Source organism: Sorex araneus, chromosome 1 (assembly GCF_027595985.1).
Source record: "Sorex araneus isolate mSorAra2 chromosome 1, mSorAra2.pri, whole genome shotgun sequence".
In the NCBI taxonomy this organism is placed as follows: domain Eukaryota; kingdom Metazoa; phylum Chordata; class Mammalia; order Eulipotyphla; family Soricidae; genus Sorex; species Sorex araneus.
Window position 1 is genome coordinate 68,893,851 of NC_073302.1, and position 24,877 is coordinate 68,918,727.

Genomic DNA, 24,877 nt, shown 5'->3' on the forward strand with positions numbered 1-24,877 from the left:
AAAACTTTGTTTCAAAACAATTATAAAGGTATATTAAATGTATAGACATGTGTGATTAATTTTCAAATGGTTGCTAGTTTTTTTTAAACCAATGAAAATTTATTTATACCAAATATTATATATTTCTTAAATGGTTGAGTAGGGTCTCAGGTCAAATCCATGAATATAACTGCTCCTAATATGTTCAAAGATATCTGGCCTCATAGGTAAAGGGATAATCTCCCATTTAAGCTCAATAAATATATATAACAGACATTTACAATCTCATTTACAATACAAATTGATCCTAATTTTCTTTGGCTAAAAATGAGAATCATAAAACTATAATAGATATGTGTAGAAAGCTAAATATATATATGCATCTATTTAATTCTCCTTATTTATAGTTACTGTTGTGGGGACCACACCTGGAAGTACTCAAGGAACCATGAGGTGCTGAATGAAACCCAGAAGAACCTTGCACATGAAAGGTATGTGCTCTGCTTATGCCATCTCCCCAACTCTATGATTGATTTTTACTCAGATGTGGCTTAGAAAATAAGTTTAATAAAATGCATTCTATAGGATTGGAGAAACTGGAAAGGGTAACTAGAAAAGATTTCCATAACCAAATGCAGTATAGTGTAAAAGGATGGACTTTGACCTTGGCAAACCTGAGTTTGAAAATGACTGATACTGAGCAAGTGTCTTTGTTTCCTACATAGTAAAATAGAAAACCTCATAGGAATGAGTCAAATAAAACCATCAGAATAAATTAAAAAAATTTTTTTATTAAATCACCATGTGGAAAGTTACAGTTTCCAGGCTTATGTCTCGGTTATACACTGCTCGAACACCAGTCCCTTCACCAGTGCTCATATTCCACCACCAAAAACCCCAGTATAACTCCCACCCCCCACCCACCTGCGTAGCTGATAAATTTCACTTCATTTTCTCTTTACCTTGATTACATTCCATATTTCTTTTTTTTAATTTATTTAATTTTTAATTAGTGAGTTACAGTGAGACTACAGTTACAGATTCACACATTTTTGTGCTTGTTTTTCCCTCATGCAATGTTTGAGAGCCCATCCCTCCACCAGTGTCCATTCTCCACCACCAATGAACCCAGTATCCCTCCCACCCCGCCTCTGTGGCAGGGCATTCCAGTTTGTTCTCTCTCTTTCCTTTTGGGTATTGTTGTTTGCAGTAGGGGTATTGAGTGGCCATCATGTTCAGTCTCTAGTCTACTTTCAGCACGCATCTCCCTCCCCGCGCGGGATTTCCAATCACATTTTACTTGGTATTCCCTTCTCTATCTGGGATGACTTTCCCCCAGCATGTGAGGCCAGCCTCCAAGCTATGGAGCCAACCTCCTGGTATTATATACTACTATTCTTGGGTATTAGTCTCCTACTACATCAGAATAAATTTGGAACACATTTTAAGACACAGAATGGACATTCAGTAAATGAGCAACATTTTAATATTTTATTTAGCATCTTCTATAAGCCAGGTGCTTTTATAGATGGCCTTCATTGAAGTTTTCATTTTTTCCACATTTTTTGTTTTTTTGGCCATCCCCAGTGATGCTTATGGATTAAGCCTGGTTATGTACTCAGGAATTACTCTTGGACGTGCACAGGGGCCAAATGTGATCAAATCCGAGTCAGTCACATGCAAGACAAAAGTCCTACCTACTGTGCTACCTCTTCAACCCCCTTTGAAACCTTTTAAATTTTAGCGCAAATTAGAATCACCTGAAGAGATCTAAAGTTTTCTGATACCCACATTTTCCAGGAATTTTGAGAAGTGGCTTACACTTCAGAATATTAAAAAGATAATCACATGATTCTAATGTGCATCTGGCTTAGGTACAATAATGTAGTTGGGGATCCAGGAGGGATTGGCAGGAGCAGTCCTCTGGAGTACCAGGGGACTCCAGAAGACTGCCAGGTACTAGAGATGCACTGCACACCTGCCTTGACACCAGACTTTTTGTGTGCCAGTTAACCTCAAAATGCCAAACCACATAAGCAGCCACATGATATACTGTAGTCCAGCCACCACACACTCTCAAAGTCCTGATAGGAATCTTCAGATGTTAGTAGAATAAAAAAAATCATCATTAAAACATGGGGTTTAACCCCCAAGAACAGCAAAAGCAATTCTTGGGAAAAAGAAAATGAGAGGAATCAACCTCCCGAACTTCAAACTCTACTACAAAGTGGTAATAATTAAAACAGCATGGTACTGGAACAAAGGCAGAGCCGTAGAACAATGGGACAGGGTTGAATATTCTGACACACACCCAAATATATAATCATCTAATCTTTGATAAGGGAGCAAGAAATGTGAAGTGGAGCAAGGAAAGCCTTTTTAACAAATTGTGCTGGCAAAACTGGACAGCTACATGCAAAAAAAAAAAAAATGGGCTCAGATTTCTACCTAACACCTTTACAGAAGTCAAATCAAAATGGATTAAAGATGTCAACATCAGAACAGAATCCTTAAGGTACATTGAAGACAAGGTTGGCAAAACCCTCCACGACATTGAAACTAACAGTATCTTCAAAGATAACACGCCACTGGCCAAGCAAGTGAAAACAAAGAGAAACAAATGGGACTATCTTGAACTAAGAAGCTTCTGCACCTCAAAAGAAACAGTGACCAAAATACAAAGACAGTCTACAGAATGGGAAAAGATATTCACCCAATACCCATCTGATAAGGGGTTGATATCAAGAATATACAAGGCATTGGTTGAACTCCACAAGGAGAAAACATCCAACCCCATCAAAAAATGGGGTGATGAAATGAACAGAAACTTTCTCAAAGAAGGAATCCGAATGGCTGAATGATGAAGAGAAAATGCTCTTCATCACTAATCATCAGGGAGATGCAGATCAAAACAACTATGAGATATCATCTCACACCACAGAGACTGGCACACATCCAAAAGAACAAAAGCAACTGGTGTTGGCACGGATGTGAGAAGAAAGGGACTCTCCTTTACTGCTGGTGGGAATGCCAACTGGTTCACACCTTTTGGAAAACAATATAGACGATTCTCAAAAAATTAGAAATTGAGCTCCCATTTGAACCAGCAATACCACTCCTGGGAATATATCCTGTAGAGGCAAAAAGGTACAGGTAAAATGACATCTGCATTTGTATGTTCATTGCAGCACTGTTTACAATAGCCAAAATCTGGAAAAAAACAGAGTGCCCAAAAATAGATGACTGGTTAAAGAAAATTTGGTACATCTACAATGGAATACTATGCAGCAGTTAGAAAAGATGAAGTCATGAAATTTGCATATAAGTGGAACAACATGGAAAGTATCATATTAAGTGTGAAATGAGTCAGAAAGAGAGAGACAGACATAGAAAGATTGCACTCATCTGTGGAATATAAAGTAACAGAATGGGAGACTAACACTTAAGACTAGTAGTGATAAGAACCAGGAGGTCTGCCTCACAGCTTGGAAACTGGCCTCACATGCTAGGGGAAAAGATAGTTGAGATAGAAAAGGGAACACCAAGTAGAGAATGTTGGGAGGATCCATTCGGGTTGAAAGATGCATGCTGAAAGTGGACTATAGACCGAACATGATGGCCACTCAATACCTCTATTGCAAACTACAACACCCAAAAGGAGAGAGAACAGAAGGGAATGCCCTGACACAGAGGCAGGGTAGGGTGGTGGGGGGTGGGGTGGGGGTGGTGGGAGGGATACTGGGAACATTGGTGGAGGAGAATGGGCAATGGTGGAGGGATGCAAACGATCACTATATGACTGAAATGCAAACATGAAAGTTCATAAGTTTGTAACTGTACCTCACGGTGATTCACTAATAAAAAAATTTTAAAAAAAGAATTTAAAAAGTCAGTGAAAAAAAAAAAACATGGGGCTTAAGCACACCTGTCATGGTAGCAAAGGTCCTAGGAGCTCCCAAGTAAGAGTTCATTCACAACAGCAGCCCAAGATACCATCTGCTCATAAACACCACAGACCTAGTCTAACCTTCACCAATGGTGAATGTAAAATCTAAGACAAAGGGAAAACAAAACAAAAGAACACAGAGATGCCAGTGGATGACAACAAAAAGTCAGTGGGATCCCCAATGACAACAGACCTCTGTAATCTGCTGGAGGTCTTTGCACAACCTTTGGACAACAATTATATCAATGCTCAGGTATTTGAAAATGACATTTGAGCAAAGAATCAACAAACATGAAAAGAGTCTGATGGAAACAAAATGAAAAATAACTCATCCAAACAGAAATAAACAATACAGTAGCAAGCCTTAGAAGCAGTATGGATGAAGCTAAAAAGCAAATCAGTATACTTGAAAACAGAGTAAACATATCCAGCAAAAAGAGGAAATAGAAAACAGAAGTGAGGAGAATATATGGGAAATTACTGACAATGTCCAGAGGAACAACTTCAGAATTATAAGAATTCCTGAAAGAGAATAAAGTGGGAGGAGAGAAGAAAAACTAGTTGGAGAAAAAAAAATGGGTAGAATTTCTCCAAGCTGAAGAGATGGAGCACTGACCCACGGAGTCCAAAGAACAATGATCAGAATAAACCCACACAAATCAACACCAGGACATTTATAATCAAAATGTCAAGAACCAAAGACAGAGATAGACTCCTTATATTGCAAGACAGAAGCAGAACTTCACATACAAGAAAGAAACCACTAGTTCACAGTGGACTTCAAACTATCGTGATGTTTCCAAGTGTTTATCAAAGAGTACATACTACTTTTTTAATAAAAAGGGAGAAATGCATAGTATTTATTTAAAAATCAGACAGCAAGAGAAAAAACAGATTTAAAATCCAGGAATAAGCCTCTTTAATTTGAGGGACCTGGAGAACATTCAATTGATGCGATCCAAAAGGAGCAATTCTGAAGCCTGGGGTAGAGGTGTATATATAATAAGCTGTATACATAATTTCCCCCTTAGCAATATCTGTTAGATATAAAATTACTGTGACTCTTCCATCAATTTGACGTAATAAAGAAATAAAAATTTCTTACTAGCCTGACATCAAGACTACATGTTTGTTTTTTTTTTTCATTTTCTTCTGCCACCATTTCAACTTGACTGAATAAATTGTGACTTGAAAGTCTATAATTTTTAGTAGGTGTCTTTTATTTCAGATTAGCTTATTTTAACCTATTTTCTATGCCTTTGTGATAGTACTTGAAATTTCATTATGTCTTATTATAAACATGGTGGTTCTTGGGTTTTAGAGAGATACTAGAGGGTTAAGGTGCTCACCTTGCATGTGGGCCTTGATTTAAACCTGAGCAGCACATGGTCCTGTGATCATGAGGTGCAAGTCCCCAGATCTCCTGAGTATCTCTTGTGAGAGGCTCGCCCCTCAAATACTAAAACAAAATGCAATGGCTTCCCCCTATCTACTAAGTGAGAGTCAATGTTTTTAAGCAGATATTCACCAGTTTCCCTTTGACCCTTTACTACTGTTTTTTTTTGAAAGTTTATCTAAAAACACTGTGATTTACAAAGTTGTTCATAATACAGTTATTTCAAGTATGCAATGTACCAATCCCAATCCCACCACCTATGTGACCTTTCCTCCACCAATATCCCCAGTTTCCTACATGCTCCCTTCTTAGCAGGCACACAATAATTTATATTTCTTTATAACACAACATACATCTCACAATGGTGTTACTAAAGTCTGAGGATTGGGGCTGGAGCAATAGCACAGTGGGTAGGGCGTTTGCCTTGCACGCAGTCGATCCTGGTTCAATTCCCAGCATCCCATATGGTCCCCTGATCACCACCAGGGGTGATTCCTGAGTTCAGAGCCAGGAGTAACCCCTGTGCACTGCCAGGTGTGACCCAAAAAGAAAAAAGTCTGAGGATTTGTGAGCTGTTAGATGCTAGTTGAACCTTCCATGTTATATTTTTTATTTATTGAGCTTACTGAGCTTCTACATAATTTTCCTATCTAATTTGCTATGCCCTTACTGGGATGTCAGTACTGTGAAATTTCGAGATGTCACATGGCCACATAAGCCACAGGGTTACTTTTGGAATATGTCATGGGGCTACCTTTGGTATTAGAGGGCATTAAGAAGTATTTTTAGAAAATATCACTGTCACTCCGAGCAAAAATTGAGTCCTATTTTTAAGTGTGGAAGAGAAATACATTTGGACAGGTAACTAGTGTTGCCTTCTATAAACACAATATTTACCTGGTTGTAAAAATTATAGATGTGAGCGTGTGGAAGGGGGTGATGTGATGTGTGTTGTGTTGTTCGAGGGTTCTTGGGGAGGCTCTCTCTCTCTCTCTCTCTCTCTCTCTCTCTCTCTCTCTGCTCGAGTTAGGTGCTCTAGAGTCGCTGTGTATGGACCAGATCGGGATGGTTACTCACTGTGCTCTGTTTCTGTGTGTTCTCCCTGCTTCTGTGTCTTCTTCTGTGTCTTCTCCCTCGCTTCTGTGTCTTCTCCATCTTCTCCCTGCTTCTTTTACAGTCTTAGTTTATATAGCAATCACATAGGGTTGTGACACAAAGGTGGGATGAACATTAACAAATCAACAAAGGGGGTAAGACCACTCCTCCAGGAGATTATTCCAGATTACTAGGAGATCCACTCAAGGGTGGGATCGCATCCAGGGTGTGGCACTTTCTTCTTTCCTCAGCTAGTAATACACTTAAATAGTTATAGTAAATTTACTTCTAACATTTCTAGCAATGTCATTCTGTATGAGTACATAAGAGATATATCAAACTTAAAGTTTGGTTCTTCCTGAGGACATCTCACTATATATTCCAGACCTTAGTCCTCAGGCCAAGTTAATCTTCCTAACCCCAGCAGGGTCCTAATCTCATCGTTACTTTTGGATCATGACAGAATTTATCTATGACCATTCTCTCAACTTATAGTTGAGTATTGTGGCACTTTGACCTGACCCATTTCGATGCTAGGGTAGTTCACAGCTTACCCTGGGTCCATTCCACCCTTTGTCGGGACCCTGCTTTTGGGGTGCTAGGAACTAAGGCCAAATGAGTCAAGAAAGCAGATGCACAAGTGTAAATATTATTGGAGTCAATCAGCTCCCAAGTTACAAAGCATAATATTAACTGTCTTCCTGTGTCCATACAGAAAGGACATTGCTTTAAGGTAAACTAAGTTCCCTGCAGCAAGGCTGAAAGGACAAACCCAATGTTATCCTATACCTGGTGAAACCTAAAGGTCTTTACAACATTTTGGCAACATTCATCTTCCTCCGAAGTAATAGCGATGGTCAATTTTTAAGTCAAATTTCGAGGTGAGAATGCATGTGAATAGAAGTTAAGAACACAAATATTTAATTATTCAGAAACAGACATGGTTAAAACTGAAAAATTAACCCTGAGTAAGGAAATTTAGTATTGGCCTTAACGGGTAGGAAAGGATATTTGGTTGCCATAAAAAAAAAAAAAGACAAAGAAAACCACTTCATTTTTTAACAGAAAATTTAAATATTTCTACAAGAAAATATATATTTGTTATTATACTGAGATTCTTAATCTCTTTCCAAGCGGAGTCAGTATTGTTATCAATACTTTGCTGCTTACCACCTCCAGAGTATCATGCCAGAGAGTATAAATAGATCACTGGAGCATGATTCACCATTAATTAACAATATTATTCTTTTCAGTGATTATAAAGGACAAAGGAATACTTATTGCTTAACTAGAAATATGTGTAGGCATAGATGTTTTTAGTTTTCTGAGTTGATTCTGCTACTAGTGTTCTTACAAGCCACGTGAGTATGCTTTAAGTTTTTAAATGATCAACTAATTCCATTCAGATCATTATAAATGTCATAGGAAACACTTCCTATTTTATCACTCATGCTCAGAGAATATAATTATGTATTTTTTTTTACTTGTTAGAATTGTGAATCCTGGAAGTGGTAAGAAGTGAATTTGTTTCAGATGACATAACAAGAGTTTACTCAACTTTTCTGAAATATTCATAGGACATGCTTAATGCTACCAGATACTTTCACTACTATAGTTAAAGATACCCAGTGAGGTAGCAGCAATGAGTTGGGAGGTGAAATCAGAGGGAAGAGATGAGGGGAACAGGTATTAAGGTTCTTGGGGGAGGAAGATGGGTACACTTGGTGCGGTGTTGGAATTATACGAATGAGGAGAAGTTATTACTAATAGTATTGTAAACTAAACTAAAATCTCAATTAAATATAAAATAAACTTTTAAAAAAGATTTTTTTCTACTTTTCATTTGTCTTTTTTTTTGCTATACAGTCACAATAAAAATTTAATGTGAAAACATTTTGTGTTCTGAGACTTTTTTTATAGTTCCATAATAGTTTTGAAAAATAAAACTCAGTTTAATTTACACAAGTCTGAGTTTTGTCAATAAACTCTCAAATTATTTATTTATTAATTTTCAAAAGTATTTGTCTAAGTTGTTGATGTTATATCAATTTTTTTATAAGTTAATCAAAATGGTAGCAGCAACTTTATATCCCCACAATTTGAACAAAGATTAAACTGGATTTTAAATTTTGAACTATGTACGTAAAATTGTAAGTACTTCAATGGAAATGTAGTATAATTAGAACTTACCTTTGTGACAACAAAATGGCTTTGATAACAGCTACTTATATTTAAAAATACGCATAAAGAGAGACTTTGTAAGATACTAGTAAATAAAAATGTAATTTTCCTTAATAAGAGTAAAAGTGAAAGGAAACATGTCTCCAAAATATAAATAAATTAAAACTAGGGTTTCTAACATTAGAAATTATTGAAAAATCTCTCATGGAACAGAGAACTGGATTACATAGTCCTATTTCTTATCTTCTGATTTGCCTGTCATTAAAATCTATCACTAATTAATGTAGCTAGTACCAAAAATCTAACCTTGGACATAAGTTGCTCTTCCCTTAGCAGTCTATTTAAAGTTAACCTGTGATTCCTCTTTTAATACCAAGAAGCCGAGGCAGGACTGAGCAATCAAAAACAAAACAAAACTTGCTAAAGATAGGATAGCTAAATTAAAAAATTAAGTGATTTGACTCAAAACATAGCCTTCTATCTAGATTTGTAGCTAAACTAAAACCAGCTGCCATATCAAGTAAGTTGAAATATCTGAAGAGTTTGGCACAATAGATGAAGTATTTCTTGCTTTCTCTAGGCTCTTTTCACTTTGTACCTTGGTTATCTTGCATAAATCTTTGAAGGTCAATAAGGAAGTATTTGAAAACTTGCTTCTGTGTTCATGAGACTAAGACATAGTTATGAGTCATGGAGCAGTTGTGATGGAAAACACCAGAAAACAGTCATGGCCCCTGAGGTTATTTATTCTGAAGGAAAACAGAGACCCTAGTTGGAGATTGCACCTAAGACACCCTGGGTAGTACTTTTACTATGCATTCTCAGCACCTTAAAACCTAGCAGGCGGTCATAGTCAAACCTATAGTCTTGCTGAATAGCTTCTAAAATCCTTCATTCTTTCCTCTAGTAGAAGTTCTACAATTAGCTCATTAAGTTACACAAGGCAAAGTTGTTTGGATAACTATTTGTATTTTGTCAGTTTGTACTAATGTTTCTGTTATATATATTTTTTTAATTTTTACTTTCTGGGGGAGGTGTAAAGGGGCATCCCTGGTGGTGTTCAGGGCTTATTCCTTGCTTTGTGCTCAAGGATCACTCCTGGTGGGGCCCAGGGAACCATAACTGAACTCAGGTGCACTGCGTGCAAGGCAAGTGCCCTACCTGCTGTACTATTGCTCTGGTTCTAAATATTTTTTAAATGATTTTTTCTTTCACAGGGCCTGGAGAAATCTAAATGCAAATGATATAAAATTTCCTCATACTTCTGTTTTAGAAGCAGATAAAATCACATTTCTGCCCCAGGTATGGATGGAATACGAAAGGACTGGAAAAGTTTACAAGTCTTCTTATTTATGGATCTGCTTTTGAGGGGGGGGGGGGCTTAGAGAGAGACACCTGTCTTAGCAAGACTAGTGAATAATTTTCTGAAACCTAAAAGAAATGAAGACTGTGAACCCTCCCAGTGGCACATTTTTTTTAAGGGGTCAACATGTAGTTTACTCGAGGCTTGGTTTATGCTGGCAGACTACTGGGGTGTCCAGCAGCCAGTACCAGAATGAGAAATCCAGGCAGGCAGCAGCAGAGAGCTGGGTCTCCTTGCCGTCCCATTCTTGATTACAGTCTGTTTCTCTGTTCTTTGGAACCCATCAGACATACTATATCAATGCCCCCCACTCCCAACCCCCTTCCACAGCTCCATAGGTTTTACAGAACTTTTTCATCACCTATTTTAAAAGAAAAATAATTAACCCTTCTGAGCAAACGGTATTTTTTTCTTCCACTCGTAAAAGGGAATTTTCTCATCTGGTTTTTAGACTGAGCACTACAGTCTCCAGTGTAAAAGATGTTCTCTTGGGGACGCCCCTGGTGAGTGGGCAGCAGAGGCCACATCAGTTGGTGTCCATGCTGCATGCCTTGTCATCCCCTACGCCCTGCTGAGAGCCGCTGGGCCTCATCCCTCCATCAGAAGGTTCAGGAAAACTTGTATGTGAAGGAGTCTTATAAAATTCATCATCTCGACACTGGTAAAACAGCACATAAGCAGCTTTTGTCACTATCTGATTCTCAGAGGCCAAGGACATGTTGCTATCATCAAAATAATACCATTTCCCATTCAGTTTGTTCTTCACATAAGCAGTGTAGTGGCCAACCCCCATGGCTCCATAATGATTGGACACGGCGATGAGGTCATACACATATGGTCTTGCTGATCGGTCACAGACAAACTCGGACATGTTCAGACCTCTGACTGGGAACTCCACAGCAGTGTCAAGTTTATCTCTCCAGTATCTGTTGTAGGAGAAACGTTTGAGGTGGACCACCAGTATCTTGGGCAAGGACCACAGATCAAACTTCTTTGTGGCCTGCTGATGCTTCTTACAGTTGGGACAGTACCAGGGGTCATGTTCTCCAAGGGTCTCCATCCTGGTGAAGAGCTCGATGCAATCTCTGAGCGCCACGGCCATCTTCTTCTTCTGCGGCTGCAACATGCTCACGTGCTTCTCACAGGCCTCGGACTCTTGCTCATCATAGTAAATGCTTCAGGTCTCACTGTCCCAATCGATGGCCAGTGTGGATCGCGAGTTGAGTTTAAGTAGTTTTCCATCTATTGCCAGTGAATTGATGTCAGCTGTTCCATAGGAGTTCACAAGGCTGAAGGTAAAAAGCCTCCTGGGACAGCGCTGGTCTCGGACCTTCTGGGTAGTCTCACCCTGGTCATTTCCCAGCTCCTCCTCGCCACTGCCTTCCATCTCAGACAGCTGCTCTTTACCTTCTTCCTGATGCTGCATTTCTTCTTCATCTTCTCCTTCACAGCTGCTCCTGGAGCCATTGTAGGACCCGGGCTCCAAGGGCGAGCTGCCAGACTCATCGGGCAAAGGCTATTTTATATAGCGGCTGATACACTCACAGACAGCCTGGTACAAAGAATCGAGGGTTAGCTTGTGCTTGGGGACGAAAACCAGCAGTGGCTGTCCATAAAGCACTGCTACCGAGGATGTACTCGGAGTCCTGGACTTCCTCTCCCTGAAGTAGACTGGAAGTGTGATGTACTCTGTACCATCAGTGGAAGTGCTGCAGACTTCATACACAAAGATGTCATCCCGAGGCATGATGTGGTTCAAACCTTCATCCATTTGGAAAATTTTGTGGAATCGATGGTTATACACATCAGTGACCACCATATTTTCTGCAGCAATGCCAGACAGCCTGGAGAGCGCCTTGCAGAGATTGGACACGGTCCCCATCAGTGGCACAATCACGCAGTACTGAGTAGGTCTGCAGCGAGGGTCAGCAGGAACCAGGAAGACCTCCATAACCCGATCTTTCTTCAAGGGCAGTGGGAGAGTGAGATAGCAAAATGGGTCAAAGGTCACTGAAACCTTTGCACACTCAGGGCAAACCAAAGTAGTCTTGAAGAGGCCATGGAATGTATCCACAATCACAGAATCATTCCTTAACCTGTGGTTCTCCCAGGCTTCCTTTGCTACCACCGCATCTGGCCGCCCATTGGCATCCTTCAGCTCCAGGTAGGGCTTCTTCTTCACTCGGTTCAGATCTTCATGCAATCCATCCAGAAGAAAGGCTAACAGCTCTTGAGAGTCTTGCTGCTGGTAGCCAGAAAACTGGGGGGCAAAACGTCCCACTTGTATTTTGAACATACGTGGTGCCACATGGGCATCCCTGCCAGACCACATCTGCTAAATGAGCTCTGCATAGGCCTCTGTGATTTCCCCTTTCATCCCCAGCGGGTTGTCTCTGTTGATCTCCGCTTCATATTCATCGTCAAGGAAGTAGTCCGTTAGTGGCGAGGTGTTGCTCAAGCACTGCAAAGCCGAGTTCATGAATCAGGTGTTCCCCAGGTTTCCGAGTCCATAGATCCCAGGTTGTACTTGAGATGAGGAGGCCTCCTGACAATTATATGAAGCAGAGAAGCCAGAGCCACCCTGGCTGACACTGGAACTGTGCACCCCAGAGGTGTTAGTGCTATCACCATTTGCAACGGGAGAGGCAGCCGCTGAGGTGTAGGGGCTCGCTGACGATTTGGGAGAGGTAGTGAAATTTCTGCTAGGCGCAGTGCTTGATTTTGTCTGAAGGGTCTGCCTCGGCCATGTACCATCTTCATTCTGAGGCTCAATTACTAGCACCTGGCCCTGGTAAAGCCCCGCATCCTGAACAGTGTTATCGAGCTTGCTCAGCTGCTCATAGGTATTGCTCATGTATTTGTTCCACAGTCTTGTTTCACGTTCTGAAGGAATGTTGAACAGTTTCCACATCTCCTTCTCAATGGTTGCAATGGTATCTGCCTTGCTGAAATGGCAACTCAGAACATTGGTGGGGTTACTATTCTCACAGAGCTTCAGTTCCAGCAAGTACACTTCTACTTTGCAGTGTTTGACAAACAGGCCATGCTCTACAACCTTTCGCACAATGGGCTGCTGCCCTTCAACACAACCATACCAGTTTAACAACTTGTTCCAGGCCTCAGTTGGAACCAATACATAATCCAATTCATGAATTAAATGTTCTTTCAGGGTCTGACTCTCTGGATCTGAAAAGAGTCCAGAGTTATCTATTGGGCCAGGAAACAGGTTGTGTTCTTAAACCACCGACTGTCAATAAGATACCACTGTGCCCCTCGCTAGAGCGTGGTCCTCATCAGGGCCCCCAGCTCGGTTTTCTGGGTCTCCGCATCCAGTCGCTCATGGCAGCCTCCGCCTTCCACCATCTCGTCCGCGGCCCCGGCCCAGCCGGCAGTGGCACATATTTTGTCCTCTTTTTGGAAGCGTGAGAGGTTGATGATTATTAAGCTGAAATAAATCCTAAAAATTACTATGTGTGTGGCTGGAGCATTAGCACAGTAGATAGGGCATTTGCCTTGCATGTGGCCAACCCAGGTTCGATTCCCAGCTTCACATATGGTCCCCTGAGCACTTCCAGGAGTAATTCCTGAGTGCAAAGCCAGGAGTAACCCCTGTGCATCACCAGGTGTGACCCAAAAAGCAAAAAAAAAAATTACTATGTGAGTCACCTGGAGATTAAAGTTGACAAATCTACTATTCTCTTAATTCCACAAAAACCTTAAAAGACAGAAAGTACAAAAATAAGACATACAAACTTATGAATATAAATCTGAAATTAGAGCTGAATTAAGAAAAACAATTTACATAAATATGAGTAATTATCTTGAAAAACCATTAGCATGCCAGATGATTGTAAGAAGCAGTTAACTGTATAGGTTACAAAAACAAGTAATATTTCATTAATATCTAGTACAGTCTAGAAAACATTCTGATTCTAGTGACTGATCCACACATATACGAAGGAAGTATTTTAAACAGTGAAAGAATATTACACCAGCCCACATTCAGTAGACACAGATTTCATTGTTTCAATACCCAATGTCCATAGCAACTTTATGGACAGTAATAATTAAACACTATTGAAATTCAACCCTTCTACTAGATATTGACTCTTGATTTTTGGAAGCCTTACAGCCACTGGGAGAGACAGATAAATAAAAGAATATATTAAAGAAGGTTGGGGCTTTGATGGTGTAAACACAGAGGCACATGAGAAGCATCACAAATCAGCTTGGGGAATTAGTAAAGGTCCATGGTGGTAACAGGCTCCAACTCTAGAGTCAGACTGTCTGGGTTTGATTCCCTACTCCTTAATTTAATTGTTGTATAACCTTTTGCAAATTGATTCATCTTTTTAAATGTCAGTGTCTTAATCTGTAAAATGAGGAAAATAGAGTCACCTTTCCGAAACTGATTTAAATGATTTAAATGAGATTATATATAAAGCATTTGGCAGGTTGCCTGGAGATTGTAGATGTTCAGTTTATGCTGACTGCTATTATTTACAAAAGAAAAGATGTCTAAAGTAGTTTAGGATGAGTGGGAGTTAGAAACTCTGAAGTGAAAGAGAACATTTCAGAGAGAGGCAATGGCATGAAATAGGCACAGAAACATGAAATGGCATAATATCTCTTGTAATGGCAAGTGGATTCTACCAATTATAATATGATTTACTTTCATTAAACCTACCATTCCTTACGCTTGAACTGTAATATCACAAAAAGCTTACTATAAACCACAACATGCCACTTCAGGAATCCTTCAGATGTCTATTTCTGTCAGCACTCATTCCTTGCTTCTCCTGGATCTTGTATTTAACTTTGCTCCCTACTTTGAATTCTATTCTTCAACTAACTTTCAGATTTGAATTGTTTACTGTAGACCTTATCATATACGTCACTGGGCACAATTCCTGGTGTTGCCTTCTGGATCTATAATTATAGTCATGCTATCTCTGGCTGTCCAGAGATTTCCCCTAGCCTGCCCTGCCAGTGATCCTTGCACTACTGGACAGGAGAAAGATGCCAGACAGTTTCCTAGAGAGACAGATAAACACGAAATTATACAAAATGCTATGTGGTTAGCCTAGGTATTTGAATATCTTCCAAAAAGTAAAGTGAGGAATCACTGAAGAAGTTTTAACTGTTTTTAGATCAAAGATAGGAATAAAACCATTAGAAGTACTGTTCAGATAACCTTCTGAAACTGTCAGTGGGAAGGAGGGAAAACAATAACTATTAATGAGAGCTTGATTTAGTGACTATGAGGTAAGTTGTAGTCTAGGATTATTATAAGATTTTCAGCTCAGATAATTACAAAGTGGTGATCCATTCACTGTGAAAAAGAAAACAATGTAGGCAAATAAAATTTTAGGGAAAAATGTCAAATTTTGGATATTTTCCATTGGAATGTAGCTGTAGTAGACATGCCCATCAGGATAAATGGCTAACTTTCATGAAGAATGAATACAAGGAATGTAATATACTTAATAAAATTATAGCTTTTATTTCAGGCTTTGTTTTATATCTTCTATAGTAAATGAGTAATTCTTCTGTTTAAAAATTCATTGTCTCATGAGTTAGGATATTTGATTCACTACTAGAGGACCTAATATTACTGTATAATTGACTGAATCATTCAAAAAAGTATGCCAAATATACACTTAATCTTCTGCTATTGTTAGTAGGCACATTTCATAAAGAATTTTAAAGTCTGGATTCATGATTAGTTTCTGATGATCTATTCATTTATTTGGGGGAGGAAATGTGATATTTTCCCCTATCAAAGAGCTAGAGCAGGGCTGGAGCAATAGCACAGTGGGTAGGACATTTGCCTTGCACGCAGCCGACCCAGATTCGAATCCCAGCATCCCATATGGTCCCCTGAGCACCGTCAGTAGTAATTCCTGAGTACATGAACCAGAAGTAACCCCTGATCATCGCTGGGTGTGACTCAAAAGCCCCCCCCCCCAAAAAAAAAGAGCTAGAGCATATACCTGGCATGTACCAGAACTTAAATTCAATCCCTGGCACAATCTGGATGTAGTTCTAATGACCCCCAGAACTACTGGACCCAAGTAATGCCATACTGCCGTTGCAAGGCCCAATCATTATGCCCATACAACTGGCCAAGTTTCACCAGGAGTGGGCCCTGAGTCACATAAATACTGCCTTCCCCCAAAAGGTATTTGCATTTGACCAATTTATGCAATATTAATGAGTGTTAATCCATGCCTGGGTGTGTATCCTGACTTTATGATCTTGTAAAAATTATCTATGATTTTTGGGTCTCATTTTCCCAGTATGCAAAAAGAAGATAAAAATAGTACCCACATCCTTAGGATTATTGTGAGAACTAAGTGAATTCACAGATCAGAGATGAATAGAGAGAACCCCCCACCCCAAAATAATTTAGCATAATGTCATTATAAAACATTTTATTTTTTTACAAAATTTCACTGAAGGTAAAGTGATATGTTTCTCATGAGCATAGTCATAAAATGTTAAAACTTTATATGCTGGATTGTTTTTTAAATATATTTCTAGTAATGTGATATGTATATGCATATTTCATATTAATTTACAGTATACATCTTGTAAGATAAAAACATAAGAAAAACAGCCACAAGTGTGGTACAAGTGAACATATGCTAATAATATCTAAACAATACTTTGGATTCATACCACAAAGTGTCTAAATTACTCTGTAAGTCTAAATTTTTTTCTAAATATTTGAAATACTTCAATAATATTTTTAAATACATCTCTGAATTCTCGAGGTTCTTGCATAGTATGCTTTACTTCACGGAAACAAATTTTTATCAACCAAAATCACTTTGCCATAGCAAAAAACAATTATATTAGATCAATAAAAGCCTATTTGTATGGTGAAATATTTCATTGATGAATAGTTGTTTCATTAAATTTTTAAAATAATTTTTATAGAAAGCTCAATTCTAGTTCTAGAATTTTCATCAAGATTTTGCCATATTCACTTTTACTGTTTTTATATAGAATGAAGAATTTTAAACATTTCTAAAGTCTTAAAACTTTAAAGGCTAACCACATTAAAATATGTTTATATCTATATGGAAGTTCAGATACTATGATATTAACTCAGGTTATTTCACTAATAACCAGGTGAACACACTTAGAATGATAAACTCACGGTGAAGCTGTAACACTTTTCATATCTCTTCAACTGAACCCTTTTTTTAGCGGGAAAAATGCCAATTTTTTGATAGATCAAACAATGTAACTCAGGCAAAGCAATTTTTAAAATAACACTATAGGGGCTGGAGCAATGGCACAGCGAGTAGGGCATTTGCCTTGCACGCGGCCGACCCGGGTTGGATTTCCAGCATCCCAGATGGTCCGCTGAGCACCACCAGGAGTAATTCCTGAGTGCAGAGACAGTAATTCCTGAGCATCGCTGGGTGTGACCCAAGAAGCAAAAAAAAATAAAATAAAATAAAATAAAATAAAATAAAATAATAAATAAAAATAACACTATAAAGACTATTCTAAAAAACACTATAAAAAACCAAAATAAATTGAGTAAGCTCTTGTGATGCTAGATTAGAGTTTTCCACAGTAGGCAATAGTTCCCCTGTGTGTGCTGGAATGATACAGAGGGTGAGTGGTAGAAGCCACAAGGTGTGATTGGAGGACACTAATTGAACAAACAGAAGGATGTGGTGAAAGTATCAAGAGGAGAAGAAAATTTTGAAAAAATCATTTGTATATGTTTCATCGTCTGTGTAACATGGAGTTAAAGTCATAAGATAAATAAGATTTATCTTATTTTCTAAATAAACACACAAAATGTAAGCTAGCTATAGCCAATCAGTAGTTGACCCCACATAGCAAACAAGATTGAAAGGCGACTGTGTTATTCACTGTTGGGAAGTCCAGCATGCATCAGCAGTAATATGTGCTGTGTGTAATTAGTTGTTTACAACATACTATAAATAGTTGGCATGTATATATAGACTCTAATTTAGATTGCTTTTGAATTGTATGAAAATTATTTAATCAGTGGAAATGCAATAAATAGTATATATGAGGCACCTTCCACAGTCACTGCTATGTTGACTCACTTGCTGGCCTTGCTCTTTGGATTCATGAACTAAATCTTTGAGGAGATGCAAAGCCAAGCAGCTAAAATTCATGGACACACTGTCTCCCAACTTAAAACTCTGGGGTGCACAAGGACAGCAGATACAAGGGGCAGAAGGATTTCCCCATAGCTGGAAGCCTGCTTCATAAGCAGAGGGGAGAAGGCAGATGGAATAGAGAAGGGATCACTAAGAAAATGATGGCTGGAGGAACCAGTAGGGATGGGAGATGCATGCCTAAAGTAGATAATGGACCAAACATGATGACCTCTCAGTGTCTGTGTTGCAAGCCATAATGCCCAAATGTAGAGAGAGAGTATGGGGAATATTGTCTGCCATGGAGGCAGGGGGAGGGTGGGAAAGTGGGGGGTATACTGGGGATATCGGTGGTGAGGAATGTGCACTGGTGAAAGGATGGTGTTTGATCATTATGTGATTGTAACCCAAACATGAAAGCTTGTAACTATCTCACAGTGATTCAATACAATTTTTTTTAAAACTCTGGGGTGCCCTTAGGAGTGGGGTGAGCCAACCAACCACCCTGCAGAAGCTCTGGCAAGCTGCACCCACACCCCACTGTTGCTCTGATACCAACGGCCCAACCCTATGGCTTCACTAAGAATCTCTGTAGTCTCATCTGCATTCTATAGATCCTGAAGTTTCTGGATTTCGTGACACTTCCAAGTTCTACAGTACTGAAATTCCAGTAGGGACACACCAAATTAGATGGGAAAGTAACATAGAAGCCAACTAACTCAACAAGCAAAAGACTCTCAACCTAGCTTCAGCCATGCTCGAGGCCCCTCTCCACACATTCAGACAGGCCTCATTATCCTGTAGCCTACTTCTCCCTCTGGGAGAAACTGGCAAGCTCTGAGAGTTTCCTGCCCACATGGGGACAGCCTTGCAAGCATCCTATGGTGTATTCATATGATAAATCCAGTAATAAGCTGGATCTCATTCCCCTGACCCTGAAAGAGCCCCCAGTGCAACATCGTTGGGAGGGCTGAGTTGAGATAGAATTCTAAGATCTCAGGGAAAGTACGAAATGAGAGGTTACTGAGCCCGCTCGAAAAATCAAAGATTAATGGGATTTCGTGATCATGATCGTGATTATAAAACTTACATAAAGACTTAAAATTCATAAACTATGGATAATGGAATAAAGCTACAGATTAGAAGGAAATGACAAACTAAGAAAATTTTAGTGTTTTGTGTGGAAAAAAATTATGAAGCCAATAAATGTTTGTGTATGATGCTATAAGAACAAAACTATTCAAAACTGTGAACATTTAGTAGTAACACTACAAAGGAAGAAAAAAATTAGTTACATGATTTAAATAAGGATGGCTCAATATATAGAAACCAATTAATGTAATATCAACAAAAAGGACAAAAACCATATATATTACCACATCACCAATGTACTGAAAGCTTTTGACAAAATTCAACAACTATTTATAATAAAAATCTCTCAACAAAATTGGTTTAGATGGAACATTCCTCAAGAGAGTAATGACCTTTTACAACATACCACAGCCGCCATCAAAATGGAAGGAGATAAAAGCCTTCCTCATGAGATCAGAAACAAGGTCTGGACACCCACTTTCACCACTATTACTTTATATAGTCTTGGAATTTCTCACCATAGCAGACAACAAATAGAACTGAAAGGAACTGCAACTGGAAAAGAAATCAAATCATTGCTGTTGGCACATGACATTTACAATATACATAGGAAACCCTAAAAACTCCACAACCTCTAAGAAACAATAAACCAATACAGCAAAATTCAGGTTACAAAATCAATATACAAAAAATATGTTGCACTTCTAGATGCAAAAAATAAACTAGAAGAGAGGGAGATTAAAAATAAAACGTGTGCTCCATTTAAAATAGAGCCCCCATTTATCAGATACCTAGAACCAAACTAAGCAGAGGATCTGAAAGACCTATACCATGAAAACTATAATTAATTTAGTATAATTAGAAATAGAAGAGGACATTAGAAACAGAAAAATTTTCCATGTTCATGAATTAGGAGAATATTGTCAAATGTCTGTCCTATCCAAACCACTAAACAGACAATATGATTCCCTTTAAAATCCCAATGTCACCCTTCAAGGAATTATAGCAAATACTATAAAGCTTTGTATGGAAGTATAAAACCCCATTAATAGCCAAAGCCATTCTGAAAAAAAAAAATAGAAGTTAAGTGGTATCACATTCCCTGACTTTAAATTATACTATAGAGGTATAGTAAACAAAACTACATGGTACTAGAATCAAATACTATTTTGTGCTTTAATTTTTACACTCCTATTTTTTGACACAAACTCACCATGCTGATGTATTTGTCTAAAGTTGTAGTTAATCTATTCTCCCATTTTATAGAATAGAAAATATTTAATGTAAAATTTTTAAAAAAATTTAAAAACACAGCATTTTCATTATTTTTCTATGTCTTATAATTTCAGATTTAAAAAATACATTAAACAATGCTACACTAAATCCTTCTAGAAGTATAAAAACATTTCCAAAATTAATTGCAAATTCATTTAAATTTACTTTATTCTTAGGATATCCAAATAATATTTACTTTACAATCACTGTCATCCCGTTGCTCATCGATTTGCTCCAGTGGGCACCAGTAACGTCTCCATTGTGAGACTTGTTGTTACTGTTTTTGGCATATCGAATACACCACGGGTAGCTTGCCAGGCTCTGCAGTGGGGGTGAGATACTCTTGTTAGCTTGCCAGGCTCTCTGCGAGGGATGGAGGAATTGAACCCAGGTTGGTCATGTGCAAGGCAAATGCCCTACACACTGTGCTATTGCTCCAGCCCTTACTTTACAATAATTATTTTAAAGATAATTATTTTAAACAATTATTATTACTTTACAATAATTGTAATTATTTAAAAATAATTATTATTTTAAAATTTAAAATTCTTAAAGACTTAGGATATATCTGATAAAAGTTGTGAAAGACTTGAATTAAAAATTTATTAAATATTACTGAGAAAATCTGAGAAGATCTATGTAGTGGAAGAGTGATAGCCTTTTTTCATGCATCAGAAAATTATATTTTAAGATGCCAATTCTTATTAGATGAATCTATTGGTTAAAATCAAATACCATTTCAAATTCCAACAAGTCTTTTCTTAAACGAGAAAGTTGATTCTAAAGTTCTATATGAAAATTCCAGAATAGACAACTTTTTGGAACTAGAAAGTAAATTAATGGTTATCAGGGATTGAGGGGTATGGAAAGTCATTGCTAAAGGGCACATTTTTCTTTTCGGGTGATAAAAAAATGTTTTGGAACTTGACAGTGATTGCAAAAATTTGTGCATATAGCTATAAACTGAAAGGGTGGAATGCATAGTGTAAAATTTTATCTCAATTTAAAAATGATTCCATGAGAGGAAATATAATACATAGGTTAGGGCACTGGTTTTACAAGCAGTCAAACCCAATATAATCCCAGACACACACGGTTCCTGAGAATTAAAGTATGTAGCTTTTGAGCTTTCTGAGCACCACCACGGTGGACTGGGGAATCTCAGCAACACATGTACAAGTAGCACTGTATTCTTGTAACATTGCATTAAACTAGTGGCTTAAGTAATCAAAAATTGATGGAAGTGGGTCCTGGGTTTTCTAAGCACTGATAGGAAGAAAGCCAAAACTTGTACCTTGCAAAAAAAAAAAATCAAGGAAAAAAAAATTGTGGGCCTCTTTGGCTCCTGATCAAGTTGCTTAACGGCCATGATCCCAGAGACTCAGAAACAAATCTCGGAATCCAGCGGTTTTTGGCAGAAATATGTCGGACTTCAAGGAAAAAAACATTGTGGGCCTCTCTGGTTCCTGATCAAGTTGCTTAACGGCCATGATCCCAGAGACTCAGAAACAAATCTCGGAACCCAGCGGCTTTTGGCAGAAATATGTCCGGACTCAGCATGAGGTTTCTGGCCAATGGACAGACAGGTCTGGGCCTGCAGTTGACGAGACATGCGGGACCTCACGGAATGGGGGTGGAGCCGGCCCTTTCCTCTCCCACCCCAATGAGACCCGGAGTCGCCACCCAGGAATGGCCTCTCTGGCTCCTGATTAAGTTGCTTAATGGCCATGATCCTAGAGACTCAGAAATAAATCTCAGAACCCAGTGGCTTTTGGCAGAAATCCCTCCAGATATAATTATTAAAATTTCAGAATTTCAAAATCGTGTGGCTGTGGTATAATCAGCAATAGAAAAAAAGTGTCTAATGTTGCCTTTTTGGCAGATCAGTGTTGGGGTAATATCTTAAATAACAATGGTGGGTCCGGTGTTGAAATATTGAATATAACCAAAGTAGAGAGAGTATTGTGGAAATCATCTGCCACACAGGTAGGGGGAGGGTGTGGGATGGGGGGTATACTGGGGTTTTTGGTGGTAGAAAATGTGCACTGGTAAAGGACAGGAGTTTTTATCATTATATGACCAAGACTTAAACCTGAAGCTTTATATCTGCTCTTACGGTGATTCAATAAATAAATTTATTAAAAAATAAGTAAAATTGCATGGGAATTCATATAGAAATAAATTTTATATAAAAATTCAGGACCTACAATATGTCCAAAACAACATATTTGAAAAGAATAGGAAAAAAGAGTTAATACTACATGATTTCAACATGTACAGTATTATAAAGTTACAGTAATTAAGATAATGTGTTATTTAGGAAAGGATGACAATGGAATAGAATAGAGATACATGCAACAATGGAATAGAGAGGTATAAACTAAACCCACATACGTATGCAAAACTGACTTTTAACAGGTCGCAAGGTAATGCAATGAAGAGGAACAGCAGTATTTAAAAAGTGCTGAAAAAATCAGACATTTGGATGGAAATCTGTGAAACTGTACCATTATGTCCCGCCAGATACAAAAGCTAACTCAAACTGTTACCAAGCCCATAACTTTTGTGTGATAATAATCAATTTTATTTAGAAAAAGAGGTAGAAGGCCAAAGTCTTTCCAAAGGATTGGGGTGCATGCCTGGCTTACATGAGAGCCTGAGTTTAATCCCTGGCACCACATGGTATCTTGTGCACTTCTGGGTGTAGTCTTGATATCCCTCAAGCACTGCCAAGATCTGCATGACTCATAGTACCATTGGGTCCAAACAGCACCACATAATTGGGTTTGAGCATTCATTGAATTCTTTGATCCTACGAGAGCTAGAAAACCCTCCACCCTAGGTTTCTAGAACTAATTGGGATGCAATCTAAATAAATGCAATTTAATTTCAATAAAATTAAATTATCTTAGGTGGGGGGAAAGGCTTTTATATACATATAAAAGGCACACACACACATATGGGGTACACACCACAGTATAACATGTTGACAGATTTATCAAAGTTGAAATATTTTGTTACTCAAAAGAAACTTTTTAGGAAATGATAAAGAAAGTGATACATGGTAGAAAAATACATTAAAAAAGAGACATTAAAAAAGATTCATTACCTGAAAAATAAAGTACTTGTTGCTAAATGATGTCAAGAACTCTTAAAATCTATAAGAAAAACGACTCTGAAAGGAGACAAAATATAAAGAGATTCTTTACAAAAGAATATACATGAATGGAAAATATGCACATGAAAAGCCATTGCTAATCACTGGAGAACTACAGATAAAGATAAAATGTGCTATTGCTCAGTGAGATTTAGAATAGCTAGAATTAAAAAAGATATTTTAATTGTTGCCTAAAGGGTTTATGGGATATGGAAAAACTAGAACTCTCATATATTTATGGCAGTAATAATGACAAATGATAAATAAAGGCACTTAGGAAAGCATCCTAGTATTTTCTTACAAAGTTAAATATACACAGCCAATGACACAGAAATTTACTCCTAGGAATCTACCAAAGTGAAATTAAAATATTTATCAACAACAGGCATACACTACTTACAGTGGTATTATTTAAAATGACAAAAAAATTAAGCAAATTGTGGTACATTTATACAATTAAACAATATTTAGCAATAAAAATGAATTATTTGCACAATAGAAATAAATATCAAAAACATCCTGCCATGCATGTTTTCACTTACATGATATTCTAATATATGAGATACTACATTGACCGCAGATTTGTTTTTTCTGGGGTTTTGGGTGGGAGTAAGTGAGGTAGGAGGTGAGAGACAACAAACCATAAAGATCAACAAGGGAATTTTTGTTGGTGATAAAACGCTCAATAATGATTGTGGCTACACTCACCACATATATTACTAAACAACTACAGACATTGCTAAAACTTTTCCAATTATGCACTTAATATGGGTGAATTCTACTCTATGGGAATTATATTTCAGAGAAGCTGCTTTTGGAAAGGAGTATGCACTGATTTCTGCCCCAAGATGGCATAATACTGATTATAAATGTACTTTTCAAATGTCTGAGCTAGCTGGAAAAATTGGTTAGATGAAATAGAAATGAAAAACCACAGTAGGTAAAGGGATAGATTCATTTCAAAATCCCATCCTAATAAAGCTGTTCTTGAGGATCAGTGCTATTTATAACCTGAAAGCAAATTGTAAGCGACATCACAGGTCCTTTCCTTCTGTGTTCTGCCTTTGGAACTTCTTACTGCAAGTGAATAAATAGATCCCTTATTTATTACCTCATTTCTTCACAGAATTATAGTGTTAATATCTTCTGAGTAGGTCCAATGACCTCTGAAACCTTTTAAGTGGCCAGATGGGAAGGGAATAGAACAATCTCCAATGGTCCAGTTTTCTCCTCTTTCCAAACA

At 38.0% G+C, this 24,877-nt stretch overlaps 1 pseudogene; it reads right to left on the bottom strand.

The window, feature by feature from the left end:
- Positions 1 to 10,104: 10,104 nt before the first annotated feature.
- Positions 10,105 to 13,323, bottom strand: LOC129405541 (ubiquitin carboxyl-terminal hydrolase 4-like; annotated as a pseudogene).
- Positions 13,324 to 24,877: the final 11,554 nt, after the last annotated feature.